Below are 14,497 nucleotides of genomic sequence, written 5' to 3' on the forward strand. Positions count from 1 at the left end.
CGTTATACAATACTCCAAAACCAAGAAAGCATACATCCATCACTGGAAAAAAAATGTGAAAGCTATGTAATGTTTTACTATGGCATCCTCATTTTATAATGTTCAGCCCACTGATCCCATGGAAAAAGCTACTATGAAATCATTCAACAGAGCAAGACTGTAAGAATTATTAGGATCTGCAAAGTATTACTAAAATTATTGCTACTTAAAAGTTTCTGAAGCATGATATTAAACATCTGTACTACTGTTGTGTCAAGAATTTGAAACATTTGTACCTATGTAGTACCTCAAGTAAACAGAACCACATCAAAGGAAATAACTGACAAAACCTTCTAAGTATACAATTTAGTTCACAGGCATGTTTTTACTATTTTTTATTCCTTGCAACCTCTTAGTAAGTTTTTATTTTAAAACAAGTTGCTCAAGAACTTCACTTTATTCTTTCACTTCATGAAAAATGTGTAAGAATTGTTTCAGCACTCTGTAAAATTGTAAATTTGTAGATTTGTAATTTCGCATCTGTAAATTTGTATCTGTAAAACAGACCTTCCCCTTCAGCTAGAATGAGTAAAAGGACACTTCCCTTATGTCAGATTTTGTCAACAAAACATGTAACTTTCCTCAGTTATTTTCATTTCTCTTCTCACCTACTCAACAAGTTCAAATTACACAACTGGCAAAATTGAGAGTCCCATTATCTGAGTTGCAGGTCAATTAGTTCAAAGGCAGCTGGGAGTAATAGGCATCTTCCAGGACATGTACAGAGAAGCAATGAAACCTTCACACTTTGTTGTGGGAAGTCAGTCTGCAAAAGCTTTAAGGAGAATTAAAATGCGCAGGAATAATGTTCTGTTTCATTCGATGCATTCAACATTTTAAAGCTGAAGGGCAGAGATGCAAGCTCAGGATTTCTTCCTTGCTGCCTGCCAAGGAAGCCAGACCTTCAGCCCCTTCTTTTACTTCAGTCTACTTAATGAATGGCAACACAATACAAAATCTCTGATCCAGCTCTAAACCCATTTACAAACCATCAGCCTACAAAAGAGTGTAGATCCTGAGTTTTTTTGCTAACAAGCTAAGCCCAAAATAAGCCCATTCTTGTCTTTGACATACAGATGTTAGCAGAGAGGCACCATTTTCCTCTCTGGGTAAATACAATGGAAAGTTTTTTTATGTAACTGGTGAAGCTGCAATGAGCTCCTACCTACCATTATCATCAAGTCTAAACATCTATGATGACATCTATACTAAAACTTCCAACTTTTAAAATCACAAGTTATATCTCTTTTTCTCCTCCGAAGAGTCATTAGATGCCTAACACAAAATTCAGTTTGAAGACACAGATCAGAGAGCTGGATGAAGATCAGGCCTAGGCCATATTCTCAGTTAAAAGGATGTACTAAGGAGCTAGGTGAAAAAATGTTAAACTTAACTCAATTTCTGACAAATGTTCAATTCATGCAAACATTACCACAATGAGGCATTTGTAACTTTTGTGCTGGAAACATGTCTTAGATCTGTTTGCCATTTCAGAGGATGGGTGAAGAATGACCTAACAGGAGAGCAACATGGCAAATTATATTGTGTTGGCCTCTGAAATGAGGGACAATTATGTTTAAGTCCTTGTTCCAAGCCAGAGAAAGCAGAGATTCAGACCTTTACCATGATGAACTTTTAGTGCCCTAAATACCTGAATAGTTTCTGTACCAAGATAGCAGGTTTCTGGTTTTGCTCTCATTATTTTCTAGCACATTTCAAAATACCTGGTTTTCCCTACACTAGACCAAGACCAACAAGAAAATCTAGGTTCAAATTATATTTTGCATACCCAGAAAGCTTTGCAAACCCAGCTCATAGCTCACCACCCGCACTCAGCCCCGGCATAAGTGATTCCATCAACTTGCACAGATCTGTGCTCGTTTTCACAAGGTCTGATTTAACCCTGACCTCTAAACTGCTCTTGGACAGACCTCAGAGCTGCTTCTATTTAATATTTTGTACCATAAGCAACTATTCCACTATTCAGCATCAATTTAAAATCAATTGCACAGCACCACAGTCAGCCAGTTATCTAAATATACCCCAGATAGGTAAGGCTCAATTACACTGGATAAGTGAAGAATACATAGAAGAGATTCATCACCAGCTCAGATGGATATCAATAAAAGATGTAATCAGCAAGGGACTGCATGAAATATAAGAATGTGGACACATTTTGTGAGTTAATTCTCCTGTATTTCATTAAAACCAACTTTTAATCTTTTCTTAACTTTTTTTTATATTGATGAATTGGATGGAGTGAACAAGACAAGACTTTCCAATAAGTCTAAGTCTGTGTACAGAGCCCATGACCTAGCCCATAATAACCAGTGAATGTTTTTGCCTTGTTCTTGGCAGAAAACAGACCACAGCCAACACCCAGACCACTGGAAAATTTTGTCTTGGCCAGGGCCAAGGTGTGGATCTCACTGGTGAACTTCTCCACGTAGATTTCTCTTACCGTCCCCCTGGCCCTCAGCACGGCAGGTCCTGGCCACAGGGCAGCAGGTTCCATGGCTGGCACAGCAGAGCCACACCTGGAGTACAGCACCCAAAGGTCAGACCTCAGCCAAACCACCCAGCTGGTTACAGGAATGGATTGAGCAGCACCAGGATAAGCAAAGTTCAGTGTGACCAAAGAAACAGGATGGAAACTCTGATTTTATTTCCCACACTAAGCACCCTGAGAGTGCACTGAGAGATACTGTGTAACAGACCAGGAATCTTGACTGAATCTTGACAACTCATTTGGTATATGATATACTTATTAGATACTAAGATCAGCTCAAAAGCAATGGGAGAAACATGCTGAAGGAATGTTCCTTGTGACGAACAACAAGCCAATAGCAAAAAAAAAGAGATGAACAAGAGAGACAGAGACAGGAATGGGTGAGTAACCATTATACCTCTCTTCTCTTACATCATCTTACTCCCAGGAGAATTTTCTTGGGTTTAGAAGTGTTTGACATAGTTATTCTCCCTATTTGACAGTTGCAAAGACAACTGGAGTTACAAATTCTTCTTATACTGGAGTTTCAATTTTCTGCCACACACAAATGTAGAAAAGCAAGTAAAAAGAAAAATGTTTTAGGTTATCTATTGTCAGTCAAAGCCTCAAATTCACTACATCTGCACAGTGGCGTAGTTTTGTGATTTGTTTTTTTAAAATTTAAGTGCAATAAAAAGCTTTTCTTCTAGATTCAATAATACGGAAAGATTTGGAGCGCTGCATCCAAACAAGTTTTCAGCAGTATAAACATATTTTCATCTTTTATTAATACTATTATTACTACCACTATTATGTACTTTTTTCCAAAGCTTTGTTACCTGTGTGAGTTCTGTCCTTATCTATCGTGGAATCATTTATTAGTCCTTTACTCCTGGGAAAAGGAGAGGTTTCCTTTTCTTCTTCCTTGAACGTTATCTGCTCCCAGACAAAATGTAACACCTGCTGGTTTCTATCAATTACTTATGAATAGAAAAAAATAACGCTATAGTTGATATTGTATCTCTTTGTGAATAAGTCAGCTAGTATATTTTTCCACAGAACATACAATTATTATCTACACAATACAATCAAACAAAATAAGGACCAAGCTAAATCCACCTTTGTAAGCAAAAGGAGTAGCAAATGTAAAAATAAGTCACTTTACAGAGTGTCCTGGCCCTAGAGATCTGCAGACAGGTGCTGGAAGCTCTGCTGGGGGTGACAGGCAGAGGCAGTGACTGCTGGTGTGATGTAGTGCCCAGCCCACCCCATGCTGTGGACCTCAGCCCTGCAGCACCTGCACAAGGGCCAGCCCTTGGGCTCACACCCTCGAGGCTGCTTACTGCTTGGGTTGCTTGCCTCCCTCTATGGGGGATTACGTGGTGTCAGGCACCCTCTGTACCAGGAAGGAGGAGAAACAGCTTAACAGACATTTAATAAGCAAACTGGAGGAAGGCCAGCGTCACCTATGGGCTGCAAAAGTAATTCAATACCTTCGGCATCCCATTTTGTCAGGGGAAACGTGCTGGGCCCAGCTGGGGCTGTAAGCCTGTGCCTCTGTGCACATCCCGCTTTCTTCAACGTGCTCTCTTCAAACACACTCGGGTGTTCTGCAAACATTTGCTACCACTAACACTGTTAGCACTGACCAGAGTACACTAATCAGGTGCAAACACTGTGCATTGACTGATTGTTGAGATTTTGTCCACATATATTATTGGATAATGTTTGTTGAGCATTTGGATGACTATTATTTACTTTGTTGTTTGGAGTACTTGGTTTCTCTAATACAAATTAAAATCTACAAAACAGGAGGGAAAGAAAGAGGGGTGATTCTCAAACCAGTGGAACCCACCATAAAAGCATGAAAGCTTGCCATAAAAATGCTTTCAGGATTTGCAGACGCAAGTCCATGCAAATGCTACAAGAATAACAGCATGAAAACAATAACAGAAAAATGCTGGCACAGAGGCTCCACCTAACAGCTCAAAGCTTCAGAGGGAGGTTACAGAGCCACAAAGGAGCAGGCTCTTGCTCAGGCCAAGGCACATTGGTATCTACAGTACTGTGCAACACCCCTGCAGCACAGCACATCTGGAAATCTGCTCCCCCCTAAAACCAAATTTTTTTCTCATATGGAGTTAAACCAGACCTATTTTCAGTGTAACCAATATGAATAATTTATTCATATTTTAGTGATTATAATAATCTCATAGTCTTTCCTAACATAGCTCTCAACTCATACGGAGGTAGCAATGCCAGAATTAGGCATGGGTCTGGAGATTCAAACAGAATTGAGCTTTCTGAATTCTGAAGATTGCAAACAGAATTTGTACCATCCTATCCTTGAATTAAACTAGGAGGCTCACTATGTTTCTCGTTATTACAGGTTCAGGCAGGTTTATGTCAGAAAACAGAATCCAAACCAGCAGGGGAATCTCAGCAAGGAGGCAGAGGACTGAATGCACATGGTGAGTAAATTATCCTCTCATCTTCCAAACTGCTCCCTCTGGATCGCATTAATGACATGCATTAGCTGTGTGCACCAGCACAGAAAAAAATTAAGCCATGTTTCTGAACAATAAATTATCTCTTTATCAAGAAGCTATAGGTGGACTATATAGATGGCAGCAGCTAGACAAATAAATTAAATTGTCAAATAAACAATTTGTGAACTTCATCTTACTTCCAAGGATTAACTAATGTCTCCATTTGGGTTCCGTCCTCAGTTTCTGTTATAGGCAAGGTAAAATTACAAGTGTTTGTGACACATACAGCCTTGCTGGGCCACTGCCTATGTTTCTCTGAATAAAGAGAGGATTTAAATTTTTAGCATTCCTGGGTTAACAGGAGAAGAAAGAGGACAGAAAAATATTCAGAAAGCTCCAGTAAACTCACTGAAAGTCCAAGACATCAATCCAAGCAGTTACTTTCCAGCATAACCTATGATTAAGTGACTAAGTGCATCTATCAACATTGTAGGCTGCTAAATGCACTGGGAACCCACCACTGAACTTGAAGATAAAGATCCATGGCAGGGCAAGACAAGACAAGGCGGACAAGCATGAGGACTCCACTCCAGTCCCTGAAAAAGTTACAAGTGCTTTACTACCACTGGCAGGGGAGAGAAGACAGGCCCGCTGCCCTGCATCAGTCAGGGCGGTGGGCAGCCCATAGGGCACTGCCCCAGGAAGGCTGAGCCCTAGTGCCAGGCAACGGGATTTCTGAGATGCCCACTCATCCCACAGACGAAGGGAACAGGGGTCAGTGAAATTCATTCACTGGGAATCACATCTGTGCTTATCTGGCAATCCAGCCACACACGCACATGCCACCACCCAGGAGCAGGGGCTGTAATGTCAGGTTTTCCTCAGGGAGGTCCTTGACTCTTGTGTAGAAGGTGGGTGGCAATGACAACACCAGACTCATGATTAGGACCACGCTGTGTGTCCTATAGTTTTCCTATACACCCAGTTGAAGGGTCCCAGTGTAACGAAACTCCAGCACACACTGGAGGTGCTACATTGCCTATGGTGTCAGTGGAGATAAGAAGACATCCACTTCCTCAGTGAATACTGGTGGGTTTTCTTTTGCCAATTTCAAGATGTTTCCAGACTTATTTGGGATACTCAATGTTGATTTCCAAAATGGTGATACTTGTAAATATTGGTCTCTTGGGTTTCTTCTAAACAACCCTAACTAAACCTGCTAAAATGGTATTCTAGCAGATGAAAATGTTTACCAGTTGAGGTATTTTATTTTTTTTCCCATGAACAATCTACAAACTTCATTTGGAAAAGGAATGGAAACAAGACAAAAAAAAAATAGGGCAGAAGAGTAATTTTAGAACAAAAAGCAAGCCTTTCAGTTCCCGCAAAACTCTATACCTACAAAAGCATTAGATCACACATCATGGCAATGCAGTAATTTCCCCTCTCAATTTCTACCAGTGGTCAATAACTATTTCAGGTACTTCTAAAAGCTCAATTTTAACCATTTTGAAAATATAGTATGTTGTTAACTCAGAAAATTACTTGTGTAACATCTTTCACAAAAAAAGACATTCATTAGAACAATAGTGTAGAGAATGGGACAACAGATTTATATTCCATGAGGCTAGTTACAGACAGGACAATCATCCTGTACTCTAAATGTCACCGTTACAAAAGTTTGGTATAAACTAGAAGTGTCACACAGTTAGAAACTTTTATAAAGGAAGTCTTGAAAAAGAATAAACATGAAACCATTTGCAGCAAGCCTCCAGGTTTTACTTAGATGTGCACTCAACTTTGAAGAGCCAATCTACACATAGTCCTTGGCCAAATTGTGCTAGTGCTTAAAACTAACAGAGCCTTGCTAAAACTGTGTGATTTAAATTGTCCTGGGTTATCTTAAACTTTTCAGATGACCTCCCACTGCACAGCACCACAGGAGTGAATTGGTTTAAAGCGCATTACATCCTCCAAGAAGTACAAAGTTACTACCAGAGCCTTGTTTCTGACCCAGAAACTAAGAGACTGCCTTTTTACTACAGAACAGATGGTAGCAGGAAATCAGCATTAAAGCATGCATCCTACTATCATCATTTAGCACTGTTCCCACTTTTTACATGTGGTTTTCCTCTAAAAAATGCAATCAGAGCATTGTGAGAATTGCATTTTTGTCTTCTCTTATGGATTTGCAGGTTAAATACCTCAATATACCTGTAAAAGGTCTTTCTCTTCTAAATCTCAGGCCTACAAATTCACTCTGGAGAATTGGAAGTCAAGCTGGCTTGCTTCCATCTTAAACATTAGTACCAGACATAAAGGTTTCACAAGCCAAAATTAACTTGTACTTGTGCTTCTGTAAATTCCCTACTTTTAAATCAAACTTTTAGTTTTGAACACCACATCAGGTTAATTGTCTTAAATGGTTCTCAGGGCAAATATTTAAACTTGTGGAGCTGAGACTGGAGGGCTAGAGATTTACCTGAGCACTGCCGATGCAGGGACTTGGGACCCTGATGAATATTGTTCTATCAAGGGTCTCTGCTACTGGTGAGCCCCACTCCGCACACTCTTGCTTCAGTCTCTGAGCAGGAATTGCTGTGACGTCTGCTTCATAGTCTCCAAACTCCTTTGGCCCTCAGACTGCTGGCTCAGACACCTTTTCTTCCTCTTCCTCACATTTTCCCCTGAGGAATAACATGTATGGTATCTTTAATAAATAAGATTTCCCCTGAAGACAGGTTACAATTGAGTAAGTGAGGAACTGAATTATTTTTGTTCGGTCCAGACACAAGCATCAGTGTTTCTGTCCCTTGTATAGCAATACATGGAGGTGGTGAGGCAGCGCAGCAGTGCCCTGAAGCCATACCTGCCCTGCTAGGTGCCTGATGAACCCAAAAGCAGGCACAGTGTGTTCCCAGAGCCATGCTCTGCACCCCTATACTGCCTAGGTCACTTGTGCCTCAGTGACTTATCTCCCATAAGGGCATGCTGACCACCGTATCAGTCTTTCTGACCCACATATGGCCATATTGCATGACTGCAAGTCATTGTGGCACTTAGGGCAGGGGGCAGAGGCTAAACAAGAGCTGGCACATCTATTCTTAACTCTCCTTCCTGATACTAAGCACACACTCTGCTCACACTAAAAATTTGCACAGACTCAGTTAATATTCTCCTGAACTCCTCAGGGCTTGCAGAAAGCTGCTTCGGCATTGGCTTGTGTCCAGAGATTTTGGACGAGTCAGTCTGGGACCAAGTACAAGCTCAGCCCGCACTGGCAGCACAGCCAAACTGCTGCATGCAGCCGCGTGAAGAATGGATTCATTTCACGGGTAAGCAAGGGAAACTATTGCGAGACCTGCCAATCAGGGACATTTCATGAAAACTAATTTCACCTTTAAGCCATATCACTGAATCTTTTGTAAACCCATTATTTTCAGACCAGCTGTAAACACTACAGCAGAAATTCCGGAAACCCAAGAAATTTCTGCAACATAGCATTTTTACCTGTTTATGAAATATTTCCTAGTAAAGCAGACAATGTCTTGACCAAAGGAAGCCCCAGAGAAATCTGGTAGATCTCCCTGCTTATTTGGATGCACAAAGCTCCACAGCAATACTGGTACATTTCTGAAATAGCTGATGGCAAGCCATGCTTATTTATTTGTTCAGGTCTACAGGTTCAAATTGCCTCAGCTAACTTACTCGGAACTAATGCCATTATAAATGTTTGTAAATGTCAGAGATTATCCTCTTGGTTGGTTTTATATTACTTACTCTTCAGTGCTTTAAAATGATACAGTGCTGTCCTATTTAAAAGTAGACTTTTTCCTAATACATGCAAATGCACCAAATTCAAGACTTTCCCATTGTTTTGAAGTTCCTCGAATGGCAGAAAAAATCACCATCCTGCTTCCAGAAAGGAAGCTTCATTGTACTTCCATTGCATTTACTTAGGGAAAAAAAATCTGCAACAAATAATAGTTTTAGATTGCAGATCTGAGAATGTTAAAGTTCTTACTTGTCTGTCAGGGAAGAGGCATAATTAAATATATAATTGTAGTATATACTGAGATTTACAGCAATTTAACCTCTCCTCCCCGGAGTTATCAAAAGAGGAAGATAGAGGTACCAGCAGCACTTCTAGGAGTGAAGCCAGATCGTGCTTGCTCTGAAAAGCAAACATTCCCCTCCACTACTTTGTCTCTAAAATCCCTTTTAGAAGAACACTTAGAGAGGGAAATTTTATTGAAATTACTACAGAATTTATACAACAAGTAGTCCAGGTCAGGTAATAATACAATTGCTCTTGTCATAAGCAACACCTACCATCACATAATGGATTCAGACCATATTATCCTCTATTTTTATTTCTGAACTTTAGGTACACTTATGCTCTCCTTGAAATGTAAAGCAGTATCTATAAAGAAATAGGGTTCAAAACTGTCAAAAAACACAAAACCTAACCATACTTTAAGCACTAAAATTACACAGCTCTTCTGTACCTACAATCAGCATGAGCCTTACTACTTAGAGAATGGGGCTACACCCAAGATATAACAATAGGAATTCATATATTCAAAATTTGTGCATTTTTCTGCTTCTTTCATATTCTTAAAAATAATTTTAAAATTTCCTTCTCACCCTAATAACCAAGGAAGCACATCGCTGTAAATACTCAGTAACACACCACAGCACACTTTTTAATCCTAAAAAAATGTGAGCAATAATGTAAACATCAACACATGTATTTTTCTGTCAGATCACTTCAAGAAATTCAGGTTGTGCAAAAGCAAAAAGCAGCATTGGAGCAAAGGAGCAAAAAAATTACTTTGAAAGAGCACATACAGAAAAGCACTTCTGTCATTTTCAATGTCATTTCAAAAATTTGCATTAATGTTTGGAGTTATCAGCTAAGGACTAATGTTGGTGATGACACTAGATATACTCTAGAAATAGGAGCCTCACTGTTCAGAGAGGGGGAATGAGATAATGGAGACAAATCAGGGGAACTAACTCTGAAATCATGTATTTGTCAAAAGCATTGAGTGTTCCTATGTTTGAGCAAAACTTCCTACTAAACCAATTTCACTGCAACATACACTTCTTAACTAGGCACAGTTTATGAAAATCTTGAGACTGATATACTTTATTACATTCAGTAAGCCACTACACAGTCCAAAGTAATTCCATATTTATAAAATTTTCCCATTTAAAACAGAATAAAAATTCTGTTTACAATGGCAACAGTCCTATCTAGACACCCAGATGTTAAAAACAATCCTTTGTGAATACAGTTAATTCCATTCTAAAATACAGCTTATATTATGATAGCAAAAGAACTCTTCTCCCAGTATAATATACATCTTCCTTGGAAGATGTGAGGGTTTCACCAGAAAATCTTTTTAAGTGATGACAGAAAGCAATACTTCTGACATCCAAAAATGATAAATATTCAACACACAAAATAAATTCTTTATTGTCGCCTCGTGAATGAATGAGAACATGAGGTTTTTTACATGCTGGATGAGTTCATAATATCTCCCTTATGGTTTATTTGAACTTTTCCAGAGAAGAATGATTTGCCTGGCCACATTTTATTACTTATAGAACAGATTAGAGGGATTCTTCCTTCCTCCCTGAGACATACTGCAGGTCTCTGCCAATGTCTCCTGAACACCCTTCTTTTACAGGAGTCTTTCTTCAAAAATGGCAAAGGTGACCCCATGCAGATGAGGGATGATATGCAACAAAAAACCTTAAGCATCATTAGCTATGAAGATTCACACTGTTTTAGGCAAACTACCAAAGACGAGCGAGCAGTTTGCTGGATTGTTCAGTGCACTCTCACCAAATGTGAGTTAGGAACACTTTATGAGAAATGCACATTGCAGGATCAGCACAAATGCGTATCAATTCAAAATGCCTTCCTAAATTCATGGAAAAGCACCTTTCTCATTTGTTTCTCTGAAAAAGAATTTTTCTATACAGACAATAACTGATATTGAGAAGTTTCCTAGGGCCGCTAGATTCAACATATTATGTAAATGATGGAATTCATAACTTTTCTCCATCCAAAATGTAATTATAACTCTTCTCTGTGATACAGCAACAGATAATCCTTCTCTTCAAGGAGACAATCCTAATCAGGTTAACCTGAATTTTGACATTGATTTGCATAGAAAAAATATTGGGACCCTGACTACTTATGCATGAAGCAGCAGTTACCTGCCTCTAAGATAGTTCCTACATCAGTACTCATCTGCCACCTTGCATGACTCTCACAGCTTCCAAACTGAGCTTCTGATGTGGTCTGATTTTCACATCACTGGTCCAAAGTCAGCAGCTATTATCCATAACTAATATAATATGACAACAGTTCACAACGTCTCCCTCTTCAAATGCCCTTAGTAATTGTCATCATTCAGTATTTAGAATTATGCATACTGGGAAAATGTAGTTCATCAGTACAGAGTCTACTATGCAGAGGTTCCTCTCAAACCTTTATTCTTGAGTTCTTAGAGACAATATGAGCTCTGTGGATGTCAAGTGCTTCAAAACAAATACAATTCAAAGCAACATCCTTGATAATATAATAGAAGGAATTTTGACCAAATTGCCTTCTGTTTGCATGCTACCAATAAAAGCAGACCACACTCAGTTCGTATTACTTAAGCCAACATCCCATTAGAGTAACTCATGAGATCTGCAGCTAACTTTGCCAACGCAGCTCTAGATTACAGAAGATGAATACTGACAAATAATGACATATAATCATCACTTGTGTTCTTCAAGGTGTGTTATCCTGCTGACCGGTTCTTTCCTTCCCAGTGTCAAATTCTTCTTTTACAACAGCTCTTCTTCTGCAACAGAGTCAATTAATATCCCGTTTCCCATTGCACTTAAGTGCAAGTAGCCTGATTTTGCTGCCCTTTCTCACCTAAACAGCATTTTTGTCACATGAGCAGATCCACTGAATATAGTAGTACTGGTACAGCAAGGTATTATGTGAAATCGTGTCAGGGTGACAGAACTGAGCCCTTCCTGTTTAAACAGAGCTTAATTCTCAGGTGCACACCACTATTGCCCGTTTCCACTGCCCTGGCAGCACAAAAGGACCTTGAAATGGGTGAAAATAGAAATGATAGACCAAAACCAGGCCCAGCCCACACCCACTTCTGTGTACGCATACTGCAAAGCCATTAGCAAGGTGCACAGTGTGAATGATGGAGACACAGGTGGTGTTCCTGTGCAATGAATGACTGGACAGGCGTGTGTGTGACCAAATGTCTTCAGCAGTAAAAGCAATACAACAGTCAGTGCTCTGCTCCTTTATCAGAGATTCAAATGGCCAGCCACAGATCCTTGCATAGAAGAGGGAAAGTAAAATGCCCTACAACAGCAGCAACTACAGCCCTTAGCCCACCAGTGGGAGTCCCTGCGACCAGATGAGCTTTCCTAATGCTACTACAATCTTTAAAGCCATATTGGTCTATCATAAATGTTGAGACATGACTGGAGGCCAAAGAAGCACGGCTCAAAACTTAGGAAGAGAAAAGCATCACTAAAAAAATGAAGCATCACCTGAGAAGACTAGCTCTGAAGAAAATTAATTCATTTGCTACCAACGATATACAGTTTTTACTTAGATCAAGGCAAAAGGTTAAACATAGGTTAAACATACCACAAGTAGAAGGTAGAAATGTAGAAGAGTCTTTGGGCAAGCTCCTCTTCTAAAAAGACTGACTCCACCTCACCTGATTTCTCAGCACCTTGAGGTGAGAGAAAGCATTAACAAAAGCAGTATTTTTGCCTCTACTCTGACATCTTGAGACTGTGACTTGGTCAGTCATCTGAGTAATAAACTCACCATCCCTCCACCATCAAATATTTGACAAGGTGTTATTTTATCAGGACTAAGAAGCACTGATTTTTACTTTTTTTTTTTTTTCAAATTAATTGCAGAGGGTTTCTGAAGGTAGAAGTCTTTTCAGTTTGCAGACAACATGAGCAGAACAGAAATCTTTAAAGATAATTAAAAGGAAGCCAGTCAATTTCCACATACTTGATTGGAGCTAAGTTTATACTGTCACTGTCCTTGAAAGCATCCTCTGTTTGCATGGAGGAAAGAAGTAGAGGATATTTAATCTTATTAAAAGCAAAACTATATGTATCAGTGTCCTTACTCTGCACTAAATCATTTTTTATATTCTCCAATAGAAATAATTTAACGTACCCTAACATATTGAAGTAAGTTAAGTAGAAACAGAAGACTATCATCAGAACCAACACAGACCTGTTTGTTTAACAATGCCTCCTCCCTTTTTGGGATGTTAACCTATCTAAAGATCAGGTTAATTTTGCTTTAATTTTTAAGGGTTAGAAAAGAAACAGAAAAGAAAGTAGGCAAAAAGAGAAATGGACAATTTTTCAGATGAGACTTAATTGGAAGAATACGATGATTGTATGACCAATGGCGATAGAGAATACAGCCAAGTACAGAAGAGTTTTAAATGAAATCCCAAAGCAAGCAGACAGCATATGCAGTTAAATAGAGATAAATTTGGAATGAGACTAGCAGCAAAAAAAACCACCTCCAAAATCTCAAAACCTTTTCTGTTGAACAGAAAAAGTAACATTAAGCTAAGCGAATATGGAGCAAGAGGTGAAGGAAGCAATGTACATCACTAACAGCCAACAAGACTACATGTTTTTTATAGCAAAAAGAAAAAGCTTGCTCTGTAGGTGGGACTCGTTAGTTAAGATTCAAATTCTTGCCTATATAAACTTATAGTTCATAATCGGAGATGCAGTTTCTTGTCTTTAGGGAAAAAGTGATTTCGAAGAATGGCGGCCATACTGCAGATGAGATAGAAATCTATAAAGTGTTAAAGTAGAATAGCTATGAACAGGATCTAAATGTCTTGAAAACTAGCCAAATTTTCCCAGTGTGATTAGATCTAATTAGTGCTAAGCTTTCATTAAAAACCCTTTTTTGAAATAAATTATGTGTAATTTATTACATAGCCCTTTTTTTCTTTTTTATGCTGCCTTTATAGAACAGCTGGGTGCTTTAAATTTATTGCCTTTTATTAAAAAATTCCTATTGAAAATATATGAGCTAGCTTGTTGCACCCTTCAGCACTAACTCAGCTACAGGCAGACAGCAATTTTGTCAGCCTGGAGAAGTGCTTGAATTATTGCTCTGCTCTTGGTGTGGCCGATCCTGCGTTTAAGTAAATCTCCCAGGACTCATCAGCAAATCACACAGTATGCTCTATTCGGTACCTACCGCTAAATTACCTTTTAGGACCCACACAGAGATTTCATTAGTCCTATTTCCAACTCTTAAAAGTTACATTCAGAGATTGCTTGAATTTTTCTTTCCTTTATGAGGATTCTCAAATTCAGACATGACACTTAAAGGAAAGCTCAAGTATATTTGTCGAAAACCTGAGGGGAGATGACAGATTTTTTT

At 39.1% G+C, this 14,497-nt stretch overlaps 1 long non-coding RNA gene across 1 annotated transcript in view; it reads right to left on the bottom strand.

The window, feature by feature from the left end:
• Positions 1-14,497, bottom strand: part of LOC119144321 — a 100,121-nt gene that overhangs the window by 72,962 nt on the left and 12,662 nt on the right. The window contains exon 2 of the long non-coding RNA XR_005103057.1: positions 7,499-7,703. This is a non-coding gene — a long non-coding RNA (uncharacterized LOC119144321). The remainder of the gene's footprint in view (positions 1-7,498; positions 7,704-14,497) is intronic.

This window comes from Falco rusticolus, chromosome 3, assembly GCF_015220075.1.
Source record: "Falco rusticolus isolate bFalRus1 chromosome 3, bFalRus1.pri, whole genome shotgun sequence".
Classification (NCBI taxonomy): domain Eukaryota; kingdom Metazoa; phylum Chordata; class Aves; order Falconiformes; family Falconidae; genus Falco; species Falco rusticolus.